This window comes from Schistocerca piceifrons, unplaced genomic scaffold, assembly GCF_021461385.2.
Source record: "Schistocerca piceifrons isolate TAMUIC-IGC-003096 unplaced genomic scaffold, iqSchPice1.1 HiC_scaffold_1069, whole genome shotgun sequence".
Classification (NCBI taxonomy): domain Eukaryota; kingdom Metazoa; phylum Arthropoda; class Insecta; order Orthoptera; family Acrididae; genus Schistocerca; species Schistocerca piceifrons.
In genome coordinates this window covers 30,475-39,905 of record NW_025726873.1, presented here as the reverse complement: position 1 = coordinate 39,905, position 9,431 = coordinate 30,475, and the positions used below count along the sequence as shown (strand labels likewise).

Genomic DNA, 9,431 nt, shown 5'->3' with positions numbered 1-9,431 from the left:
GTAACATAATTGTGCATTCGAGACGCTAGCTGCGTCTTCCTCGGTAGTATAGTGGTCAGTATCCCCGCCTGTCACGCGGGAGACCGGGGTTCGATTCCCCGCCGGGGAGGCACATCCGATTTTTAATTGCTGCTCTATCACTCGCCGAACTTAGTGTAGGTCGTTTGCGGCTACTAGCACCATATCTCTCGCACACAGGCACCTGTCTACAGCGCATCCTCGGTAGTATAGTGGTTAGTATCCCCGCCTGTCACGCGGGAGACCGGGGTTCGATTCCCCGCCGGGGAGATGCGATTTTTATCTCACAACCCTGTTCGAGTGTTGCGCGTATGTGGGTCGTAAGAGCATTAACTTTGCGATCGTGGAGTGTAGTTGGCGCAAAATCTTAAAAAATGCTACAACTTAGGAAGTGGTTCTCGCATTCTTCACATTTCAGAACTGCGGGGTATGCTGTTAACGCTGTATCAAAGCACCCCAGCCGACGCTGTGGGCGTAATAATCGAGCTCGGCACAGTCCGCAAAAGAAATAATTTTAGCAGAGCGTGGTTTCGATCCACGGACTTCTGGGTTATAGGCCCAGCACGCTTCCACTGCGCCACTCTGCTGCCTGGGGTTGCGCCGGCTCTTCGCCACGTGACGTGGGACACTTGGAAAGTGTTGTCTGCGTCGCTTTCACACGCCTGTATTTAATTGCGTATCATCTCCTACAGCTCTCAGCTTGACTTGTCTCGACTTTGCTCGACTGACGCTACGCTGACGCTTGCAGGCAGCGATATTTACCACGATCGACTCGACATGCAGCTGCGAGATGCACAGGAGCAACAAAGCACTCCACGGTGCGGCGACATACGAAATCCACTGCCCAGCTACGCGTCGGCAACTAACAAAACGCCGACCCTGCCAGGATTCGAACCTGGAATCTTCTGATCCGTAGTCAGACGCGTTATCCGTTGCGCCACAGGGCCAGTGGCAGCATTTCTTTCTACGAGACAAGTGCAATTCGCTAAGAAACGTGTTCTCCATGGCTGAGCAAGCTCCCAAGGAAGGTACCTTTCGTGCAGCTGCGTGGCCGCAGTGCGCCTGCAGAGCTTAGAGCTTGCCACGCATCTGCTCTCGCTGTTCGACAGGTAGCAGAAGGCAAGGCGCGCGTTTTCCCACGTTTTCTCGACGACGAGAGCCGGTTGATGTGCATGTAAGCGTAGCATATGAAACAAGAATAGCACGAAGCATTGGTAGTCAGGTGCCAAAGTCACAGTATGGCATCAGGTGGCGATCGTATGTTTCTGTGGCCACCACTGGATTGCAGCAAAGTGAATACCGCTAACTGAAAGCACTCTGTTGTAGCCCCAGTGGCGCAATTGGTTAGCGCACGGTACTTATAAGGCAGTAGCCGTGAGCAATGCCGGGGTTGTGAGTTCGAGCCTCACCTGGGGCATACTTTTATTTCTTAGCAGCTGTCTCTGACAGCAACAGGAGGCTAGGTTTGAGATGTATCAGCTATTTGAGTAACATAATTGTGCATTCGAGACGCTAGCTGCGTCTTCCTCGGTAGTATAGTGGTCAGTATCCCCGCCTGTCACGCGGGAGACCGGGGTTCGATTCCCCGCCGGGGAGGCACATCCGATTTTTAATTGCTGCTCTATCACTCGCCGAACTTAGTGTAGGTCGTTTGCGGCTACTAGCACCATATCTCTCGCACACAGGCACCTGTCTACAGCGCATCCTCGGTAGTATAGTGGTTAGTATCCCCGCCTGTCACGCGGGAGACCGGGGTTCGATTCCCCGCCGGGGAGATGCGATTTTTATCTCACAACCCTGTTCGAGTGTTGCGCGTATGTGGGTCGTAAGAGCATTAACTTTGCGATCGTGGAGTGTAGTTGGCGCAAAATCTTAAAAAATGCTACAACTTAGGAAGTGGTTCTCGCATTCTTCACATTTCAGAACTGCGGGGTATGCTGTTAACGCTGTATCAAAGCACCCCAGCCGACGCTGTGGGCGTAATAATCGAGCTCGGCACAGTCCGCAAAAGAAATAATTTTAGCAGAGCGTGGTTTCGATCCACGGACCTCTGGGTTATGGGCCCAGCACGCTTCCACTGCGCCACTCTGCTGCCTGGGGTTGCGCCGGCTCTTCGCCACGTGACGTGGGACACTTGGAAAGTGTTGTCTGCGTCGCTTTCACACGCCTGTATTTAATTGCGTATCATCTCCTACAGCTCTCAGCTTGACTTGTCTCGACTTTGCTCGACTGACGCTACGCTGACGCTTGCAGGCAGCGATATTTACCACGATCGACTCGACATGCAGCTGCGAGATGCACAGGAGCAACAAAGCACTCCACGGTGCGGCGACATACGAAATCCACTGCCCAGCTACGCGTCGGCAACTAACAAAACGCCGACCCTGCCAGGATTCGAACCTGGAATCTTCTGATCCGTAGTCAGACGCGTTATCCGTTGCGCCACAGGGCCAGTGGCAGCATTTCTTTCTACGAGACAAGTGCAATTCGCTAAGAAACGTGTTCTCCATGGCTGAGCAAGCTCCCAAGGAAGGTACCTTTCGTGCAGCTGCGTGGCCGCAGTGCGCCTGCAGAGCTTAGAGCTTGCCACGCATCTGCTCTCGCTGTTCGACAGGTAGCAGAAGGCAAGGCGCGCGTTTTCCCACGTTTTCTCGACGACGAGAGCCGGTTGATGTGCATGTAAGCGTAGCATATGAAACAAGAATAGCACGAAGCATTGGTAGTCAGGTGCCAAAGTCGCAGTATGGCATCAGGTGGCGATCGTATGTTTCTGTGGCCACCACTGGATTGCAGCAAAGTGAATACCGCTAACTGAAAGCACTCTGTTGTAGCCCCAGTGGCGCAATTGGTTAGCGCACGGTACTTATAAGGCAGTAGCCGTGAGCAATGCCGGGGTTGTGAGTTCGAGCCTCACCTGGGGCATACTTTTATTTCTTAGCAGCTGTCTCTGACAGCAACAGGAGGCTAGGTTTGAGATGTATCAGCTATTTGAGTAACATAATTGTGCATTCGAGACGCTAGCTGCGTCTTCCTCGGTAGTATAGTGGTCAGTATCCCCGCCTGTCACGCGGGAGACCGGGGTTCGATTCCCCGCCGGGGAGGCACATCCGATTTTTAATTGCTGCTCTATCACTCGCCGAACTTAGTGTAGGTCGTTTGCGGCTACTAGCACCATATCTCTCGCACACAGGCACCTGTCTACAGCGCATCCTCGGTAGTATAGTGGTTAGTATCCCCGCCTGTCACGCGGGAGACCGGGGTTCGATTCCCCGCCGGGGAGATGCGATTTTTATCTCACAACCCTGTTCGAGTGTTGCGCGTATGTGGGTCGTAAGAGCATTAACTTTGCGATCGTGGAGTGTAGTTGGCGCAAAATCTTAAAAAATGCTACAACTTAGGAAGTGGTTCTCGCATTCTTCACATTTCAGAACTGCGGGGTATGCTGTTAACGCTGTATCAAAGCACCCCAGCCGACGCTGTGGGCGTAATAATCGAGCTCGGCACAGTCCGCAAAAGAAATAATTTTAGCAGAGCGTGGTTTCGATCCACGGACCTCTGGGTTATGGGCCCAGCACGCTTCCACTGCGCCACTCTGCTGCCTGGGGTTGCGCCGGCTCTTCGCCACGTGACGTGGGACACTTGGAAAGTGTTGTCTGCGTCGCTTTCACACGCCTGTATTTAATTGCGTATCATCTCCTACAGCTCTCAGCTTGACTTGTCTCGACTTTGCTCGACTGACGCTACGCTGACGCTTGCAGGCAGCGATATTTACCACGATCGACTCGACATGCAGCTGCGAGATGCACAGGAGCAACAAAGCACTCCACGGTGCGGCGACATACGAAATCCACTGCCCAGCTACGCGTCGGCAACTAACAAAACGCCGACCCTGCCAGGATTCGAACCTGGAATCTTCTGATCCGTAGTCAGACGCGTTATCCGTTGCGCCACAGGGCCAGTGGCAGCATTTCTTTCTACGAGACAAGTGCAATTCGCTAAGAAACGTGTTCTCCATGGCTGAGCAAGCTCCCAAGGAAGGTACCTTTCGTGCAGCTGCGTGGCCGCAGTGCGCCTGCAGAGCTTAGAGCTTGCCACGCATCTGCTCTCGCTGTTCGACAGGTAGCAGAAGGCAAGGCGCGCGTTTTCCCACGTTTTCTCGACGACGAGAGCCGGTTGATGTGCATGTAAGCGTAGCATATGAAACAAGAATAGCACGAAGCATTGGTAGTCAGGTGCCAAAGTCGCAGTATGGCATCAGGTGGCGATCGTATGTTTCTGTGGCCACCACTGGATTGCAGCAAAGTGAATACCGCTAACTGAAAGCACTCTGTTGTAGCCCCAGTGGCGCAATTGGTTAGCGCACGGTACTTATAAGGCAGTAGCCGTGAGCAATGCCGGGGTTGTGAGTTCGAGCCTCACCTGGGGCATACTTTTATTTCTTAGCAGCTGTCTCTGACAGCAACAGGAGGCTAGGTTTGAGATGTATCAGCTATTTGAGTAACATAATTGTGCATTCGAGACGCTAGCTGCGTCTTCCTCGGTAGTATAGTGGTCAGTATCCCCGCCTGTCACGCGGGAGACCGGGGTTCGATTCCCCGCCGGGGAGGCACATCCGATTTTTAATTGCTGCTCTATCACTCGCCGAACTTAGTGTAGGTCGTTTGCGGCTACTAGCACCATATCTCTCGCACACAGGCACCTGTCTACAGCGCATCCTCGGTAGTATAGTGGTTAGTATCCCCGCCTGTCACGCGGGAGACCGGGGTTCGATTCCCCGCCGGGGAGATGCGATTTTTATCTCACAACCCTGTTCGAGTGTTGCGCGTATGTGGGTCGTAAGAGCATTAACTTTGCGATCGTGGAGTGTAGTTGGCGCAAAATCTTAAAAAATGCTACAACTTAGGAAGTGGTTCTCGCATTCTTCACATTTCAGAACTGCGGGGTATGCTGTTAACGCTGTATCAAAGCACCCCAGCCGACGCTGTGGGCGTAATAATCGAGCTCGGCACAGTCCGCAAAAGAAATAATTTTAGCAGAGCGTGGTTTCGATCCACGGACCTCTGGGTTATGGGCCCAGCACGCTTCCACTGCGCCACTCTGCTGCCTGGGGTTGCGCCGGCTCTTCGCCACGTGACGTGGGACACTTGGAAAGTGTTGTCTGCGTCGCTTTCACACGCCTGTATTTAATTGCGTATCATCTCCTACAGCTCTCAGCTTGACTTGTCTCGACTTTGCTCGACTGACGCTACGCTGACGCTTGCAGGCAGCGATATTTACCACGATCGACTCGACATGCAGCTGCGAGATGCACAGGAGCAACAAAGCACTCCACGGTGCGGCGACATACGAAATCCACTGCCCAGCTACGCGTCGGCAACTAACAAAACGCCGACCCTGCCAGGATTCGAACCTGGAATCTTCTGATCCGTAGTCAGACGCGTTATCCGTTGCGCCACAGGGCCAGTGGCAGCATTTCTTTCTACGAGACAAGTGCAATTCGCTAAGAAACGTGTTCTCCATGGCTGAGCAAGCTCCCAAGGAAGGTACCTTTCGTGCAGCTGCGTGGCCGCAGTGCGCCTGCAGAGCTTAGAGCTTGCCACGCATCTGCTCTCGCTGTTCGACAGGTAGCAGAAGGCAAGGCGCGCGTTTTCCCACGTTTTCTCGACGACGAGAGCCGGTTGATGTGCATGTAAGCGTAGCATATGAAACAAGAATAGCACGAAGCATTGGTAGTCAGGTGCCAAAGTCGCAGTATGGCATCAGGTGGCGATCGTATGTTTCTGTGGCCACCACTGGATTGCAGCAAAGTGAATACCGCTAACTGAAAGCACTCTGTTGTAGCCCCAGTGGCGCAATTGGTTAGCGCACGGTACTTATAAGGCAGTAGCCGTGAGCAATGCCGGGGTTGTGAGTTCGAGCCTCACCTGGGGCATACTTTTATTTCTTAGCAGCTGTCTCTGACAGCAACAGGAGGCTAGGTTTGAGATGTATCAGCTATTTGAGTAACATAATTGTGCATTCGAGACGCTAGCTGCGTCTTCCTCGGTAGTATAGTGGTCAGTATCCCCGCCTGTCACGCGGGAGACCGGGGTTCGATTCCCCGCCGGGGAGGCACATCCGATTTTTAATTGCTGCTCTATCACTCGCCGAACTTAGTGTAGGTCGTTTGCGGCTACTAGCACCATATCTCTCGCACACAGGCACCTGTCTACAGCGCATCCTCGGTAGTATAGTGGTTAGTATCCCCGCCTGTCACGCGGGAGACCGGGGTTCGATTCCCCGCCGGGGAGATGCGATTTTTATCTCACAACCCTGTTCGAGTGTTGCGCGTATGTGGGTCGTAAGAGCATTAACTTTGCGATCGTGGAGTGTAGTTGGCGCAAAATCTTAAAAAATGCTACAACTTAGGAAGTGGTTCTCGCATTCTTCACATTTCAGAACTGCGGGGTATGCTGTTAACGCTGTATCAAAGCACCCCAGCCGACGCTGTGGGCGTAATAATCGAGCTCGGCACAGTCCGCAAAAGAAATAATTTTAGCAGAGCGTGGTTTCGATCCACGGACCTCTGGGTTATGGGCCCAGCACGCTTCCACTGCGCCACTCTGCTGCCTGGGGTTGCGCCGGCTCTTCGCCACGTGACGTGGGACACTTGGAAAGTGTTGTCTGCGTCGCTTTCACACGCCTGTATTTAATTGCGTATCATCTCCTACAGCTCTCAGCTTGACTTGTCTCGACTTTGCTCGACTGACGCTACGCTGACGCTTGCAGGCAGCGATATTTACCACGATCGACTCGACATGCAGCTGCGAGATGCACAGGAGCAACAAAGCACTCCACGGTGCGGCGACATACGAAATCCACTGCCCAGCTACGCGTCGGCAACTAACAAAACGCCGACCCTGCCAGGATTCGAACCTGGAATCTTCTGATCCGTAGTCAGACGCGTTATCCGTTGCGCCACAGGGCCAGTGGCAGCATTTCTTTCTACGAGACAAGTGCAATTCGCTAAGAAACGTGTTCTCCATGGCTGAGCAAGCTCCCAAGGAAGGTACCTTTCGTGCAGCTGCGTGGCCGCAGTGCGCCTGCAGAGCTTAGAGCTTGCCACGCATCTGCTCTCGCTGTTCGACAGGTAGCAGAAGGCAAGGCGCGCGTTTTCCCACGTTTTCTCGACGACGAGAGCCGGTTGATGTGCATGTAAGCGTAGCATATGAAACAAGAATAGCACGAAGCATTGGTAGTCAGGTGCCAAAGTCGCAGTATGGCATCAGGTGGCGATCGTATGTTTCTGTGGCCACCACTGGATTGCAGCAAAGTGAATACCGCTAACTGAAAGCACTCTGTTGTAGCCCCAGTGGCGCAATTGGTTAGCGCACGGTACTTATAAGGCAGTAGCCGTGAGCAATGCCGGGGTTGTGAGTTCGAGCCTCACCTGGGGCATACTTTTATTTCTTAGCAGCTGTCTCTGACAGCAACAGGAGGCTAGGTTTGAGATGTATCAGCTATTTGAGTAACATAATTGTGCATTCGAGACGCTAGCTGCGTCTTCCTCGGTAGTATAGTGGTCAGTATCCCCGCCTGTCACGCGGGAGACCGGGGTTCGATTCCCCGCCGGGGAGGCACATCCGATTTTTAATTGCTGCTCTATCACTCGCCGAACTTAGTGTAGGTCGTTTGCGGCTACTAGCACCATATCTCTCGCACACAGGCACCTGTCTACAGCGCATCCTCGGTAGTATAGTGGTTAGTATCCCCGCCTGTCACGCGGGAGACCGGGGTTCGATTCCCCGCCGGGGAGATGCGATTTTTATCTCACAACCCTGTTCGAGTGTTGCGCGTATGTGGGTCGTAAGAGCATTAACTTTGCGATCGTGGAGTGTAGTTGGCGCAAAATCTTAAAAAATGCTACAACTTAGGAAGTGGTTCTCGCATTCTTCACATTTCAGAACTGCGGGGTATGCTGTTAACGCTGTATCAAAGCACCCCAGCCGACGCTGTGGGCGTAATAATCGAGCTCGGCACAGTCCGCAAAAGAAATAATTTTAGCAGAGCGTGGTTTCGATCCACGGACCTCTGGGTTATGGGCCCAGCACGCTTCCACTGCGCCACTCTGCTGCCTGGGGTTGCGCCGGCTCTTCGCCACGTGACGTGGGACACTTGGAAAGTGTTGTCTGCGTCGCTTTCACACGCCTGTATTTAATTGCGTATCATCTCCTACAGCTCTCAGCTTGACTTTTCTCGACTTTGCTCGACTGACGCTACGCTGACGCTTGCAGGCAGCGATATTTACCACGATCGACTCGACATGCAGCTGCGAGATGCACAGGAGCAACAAAGCACTCCACGGTGCGGCGACAACGAAATCCACTGCCCAGCTACGCGTCGGCAACTAACAAAACGCCGACCCTGCCAGGATTCGAACCTGGAATCTTCTGATCCGTAGTCAGACGCGTTATCCGTTGCGCCACAGGGCCAGTGGCAGCATTTCTTTCTACGAGACAAGTGCAATTCGCTAAGAAACGTGTTCTCCATGGCTGAGCAAGCTCCCAAGGAAGGTACCTTTCGTGCAGCTGCGTGGCCGCAGTGCGCCTGCAGAGCTTAGAGCTTGCCACGCATCTGCTCTCGCTGTTCGACAGGTAGCAGAAGGCAAGGCGCGCGTTTTCCCACGTTTTCTCGACGACGAGAGCCGGTTGATGTGCATGTAAGCGTAGCATATGAAACAAGAATAGCACGAAGCATTGGTAGTCAGGTGCCAAAGTCGCAGTATGGCATCAGGTGGCGATCGTATGTTTCTGTGGCCACCACTGGATTGCAGCAAAGTGAATACCGCTAACTGAAAGCACTCTGTTGTAGCCCCAGTGGCGCAATTGGTTAGCGCACGGTACTTATAAGGCAGTAGCCGTGAGCAACGCCGGGGTTGTGAGTTCGAGCCTCACCTGGGGCATACTTTTATTTCTTAGCAGCTGTCTCTGACAGCAACAGGAGGCTAGGTTTGAGATGTATCAGCTATTTGAGTAACATAATTGTGCATTCGAGACGCTAGCTGCGTCTTCCTCGGTAGTATAGTGGTCAGTATCCCCGCCTGTCACGCGGGAGACCGGGGTTCGATTCCCCGCCGGGGAGGCACATCCGATTTTTAATTGCTGCTCTATCACTCGCCGAACTTAGTGTAGGTCGTTTGCGGCTACTAGCACCATATCTCTCGCACACAGGCACCTGTCTACAGCGCATCCTCGGTAGTATAGTGGTTAGTATCCCCGCCTGTCACGCGGGAGACCGGGGTTCGATTCCCCGCCGGGGAGATGCGATTTTTATCTCACAACCCTGTTCGAGTGTTGCGCGTATGTGGGTCGTAAGAGCATTAACTTTGCGATCGTGGAGTGTAGTTGGCGCAAAATCTTAAAAAATGCTACAAC

At 53.2% G+C, this 9,431-nt stretch overlaps 27 non-coding genes across 27 annotated transcripts; 20 read left to right on the top strand and 7 right to left on the bottom strand.

The window, feature by feature from the left end:
• The first annotated feature begins 37 nt into the window (after nt 1-37).
• On the top strand, nt 38-109 carry Trnad-guc. Its single transcript has one exon. It is a non-coding gene; the product is annotated as a tRNA-Asp (tRNA).
• Nucleotides 110-216: 107 nt separating this feature from the next.
• On the top strand, nt 217-288 carry Trnad-guc. The gene has a single exon. It is a non-coding gene; the product is annotated as a tRNA-Asp (tRNA).
• A 245-nt stretch (nt 289-533) lies between these two features.
• Trnai-uau lies at nt 534-605 on the bottom strand. The gene has a single exon. It is a non-coding gene; the product is annotated as a tRNA-Ile (tRNA).
• Nucleotides 606-892: 287 nt separating this feature from the next.
• Nucleotides 893-965, bottom strand: Trnar-acg. The gene has a single exon. It is a non-coding gene; the product is annotated as a tRNA-Arg (tRNA).
• Nucleotides 966-1,343: 378 nt separating this feature from the next.
• Nucleotides 1,344-1,435, top strand: Trnai-uau. The gene is given in 2 exon segments: nt 1,344-1,381; nt 1,400-1,435. It is a non-coding gene; the product is annotated as a tRNA-Ile (tRNA).
• A 107-nt stretch (nt 1,436-1,542) lies between these two features.
• Trnad-guc lies at nt 1,543-1,614 on the top strand. The gene has a single exon. It is a non-coding gene; the product is annotated as a tRNA-Asp (tRNA).
• Nucleotides 1,615-1,721: 107 nt separating this feature from the next.
• Trnad-guc lies at nt 1,722-1,793 on the top strand. Its single transcript has one exon. It is a non-coding gene; the product is annotated as a tRNA-Asp (tRNA).
• Nucleotides 1,794-2,397: 604 nt separating this feature from the next.
• Trnar-acg lies at nt 2,398-2,470 on the bottom strand. The gene has a single exon. It is a non-coding gene; the product is annotated as a tRNA-Arg (tRNA).
• A 378-nt stretch (nt 2,471-2,848) lies between these two features.
• On the top strand, nt 2,849-2,940 carry Trnai-uau. The gene is given in 2 exon segments: nt 2,849-2,886; nt 2,905-2,940. It is a non-coding gene; the product is annotated as a tRNA-Ile (tRNA).
• Nucleotides 2,941-3,047: 107 nt separating this feature from the next.
• Nucleotides 3,048-3,119, top strand: Trnad-guc. The gene has a single exon. It is a non-coding gene; the product is annotated as a tRNA-Asp (tRNA).
• A 107-nt stretch (nt 3,120-3,226) lies between these two features.
• Nucleotides 3,227-3,298, top strand: Trnad-guc. The gene has a single exon. It is a non-coding gene; the product is annotated as a tRNA-Asp (tRNA).
• A 604-nt stretch (nt 3,299-3,902) lies between these two features.
• Trnar-acg lies at nt 3,903-3,975 on the bottom strand. The gene has a single exon. It is a non-coding gene; the product is annotated as a tRNA-Arg (tRNA).
• A 378-nt stretch (nt 3,976-4,353) lies between these two features.
• Nucleotides 4,354-4,445, top strand: Trnai-uau. Its single transcript is given in 2 exon segments — nt 4,354-4,391; nt 4,410-4,445. It is a non-coding gene; the product is annotated as a tRNA-Ile (tRNA).
• A 107-nt stretch (nt 4,446-4,552) lies between these two features.
• Nucleotides 4,553-4,624, top strand: Trnad-guc. Its single transcript has one exon. It is a non-coding gene; the product is annotated as a tRNA-Asp (tRNA).
• A 107-nt stretch (nt 4,625-4,731) lies between these two features.
• Nucleotides 4,732-4,803, top strand: Trnad-guc. Its single transcript has one exon. It is a non-coding gene; the product is annotated as a tRNA-Asp (tRNA).
• Nucleotides 4,804-5,407: 604 nt separating this feature from the next.
• Trnar-acg lies at nt 5,408-5,480 on the bottom strand. Its single transcript has one exon. It is a non-coding gene; the product is annotated as a tRNA-Arg (tRNA).
• A 378-nt stretch (nt 5,481-5,858) lies between these two features.
• On the top strand, nt 5,859-5,950 carry Trnai-uau. Its single transcript is given in 2 exon segments — nt 5,859-5,896; nt 5,915-5,950. It is a non-coding gene; the product is annotated as a tRNA-Ile (tRNA).
• Nucleotides 5,951-6,057: 107 nt separating this feature from the next.
• Trnad-guc lies at nt 6,058-6,129 on the top strand. Its single transcript has one exon. It is a non-coding gene; the product is annotated as a tRNA-Asp (tRNA).
• A 107-nt stretch (nt 6,130-6,236) lies between these two features.
• Nucleotides 6,237-6,308, top strand: Trnad-guc. Its single transcript has one exon. It is a non-coding gene; the product is annotated as a tRNA-Asp (tRNA).
• A 604-nt stretch (nt 6,309-6,912) lies between these two features.
• On the bottom strand, nt 6,913-6,985 carry Trnar-acg. Its single transcript has one exon. It is a non-coding gene; the product is annotated as a tRNA-Arg (tRNA).
• Nucleotides 6,986-7,363: 378 nt separating this feature from the next.
• Nucleotides 7,364-7,455, top strand: Trnai-uau. Its single transcript is given in 2 exon segments — nt 7,364-7,401; nt 7,420-7,455. It is a non-coding gene; the product is annotated as a tRNA-Ile (tRNA).
• A 107-nt stretch (nt 7,456-7,562) lies between these two features.
• Nucleotides 7,563-7,634, top strand: Trnad-guc. Its single transcript has one exon. It is a non-coding gene; the product is annotated as a tRNA-Asp (tRNA).
• Nucleotides 7,635-7,741: 107 nt separating this feature from the next.
• Trnad-guc lies at nt 7,742-7,813 on the top strand. Its single transcript has one exon. It is a non-coding gene; the product is annotated as a tRNA-Asp (tRNA).
• A 603-nt stretch (nt 7,814-8,416) lies between these two features.
• Trnar-acg lies at nt 8,417-8,489 on the bottom strand. Its single transcript has one exon. It is a non-coding gene; the product is annotated as a tRNA-Arg (tRNA).
• Nucleotides 8,490-8,867: 378 nt separating this feature from the next.
• Trnai-uau lies at nt 8,868-8,959 on the top strand. Its single transcript is given in 2 exon segments — nt 8,868-8,905; nt 8,924-8,959. It is a non-coding gene; the product is annotated as a tRNA-Ile (tRNA).
• Nucleotides 8,960-9,066: 107 nt separating this feature from the next.
• On the top strand, nt 9,067-9,138 carry Trnad-guc. The gene has a single exon. It is a non-coding gene; the product is annotated as a tRNA-Asp (tRNA).
• A 107-nt stretch (nt 9,139-9,245) lies between these two features.
• Trnad-guc lies at nt 9,246-9,317 on the top strand. The gene has a single exon. It is a non-coding gene; the product is annotated as a tRNA-Asp (tRNA).
• Nucleotides 9,318-9,431: the final 114 nt, after the last annotated feature.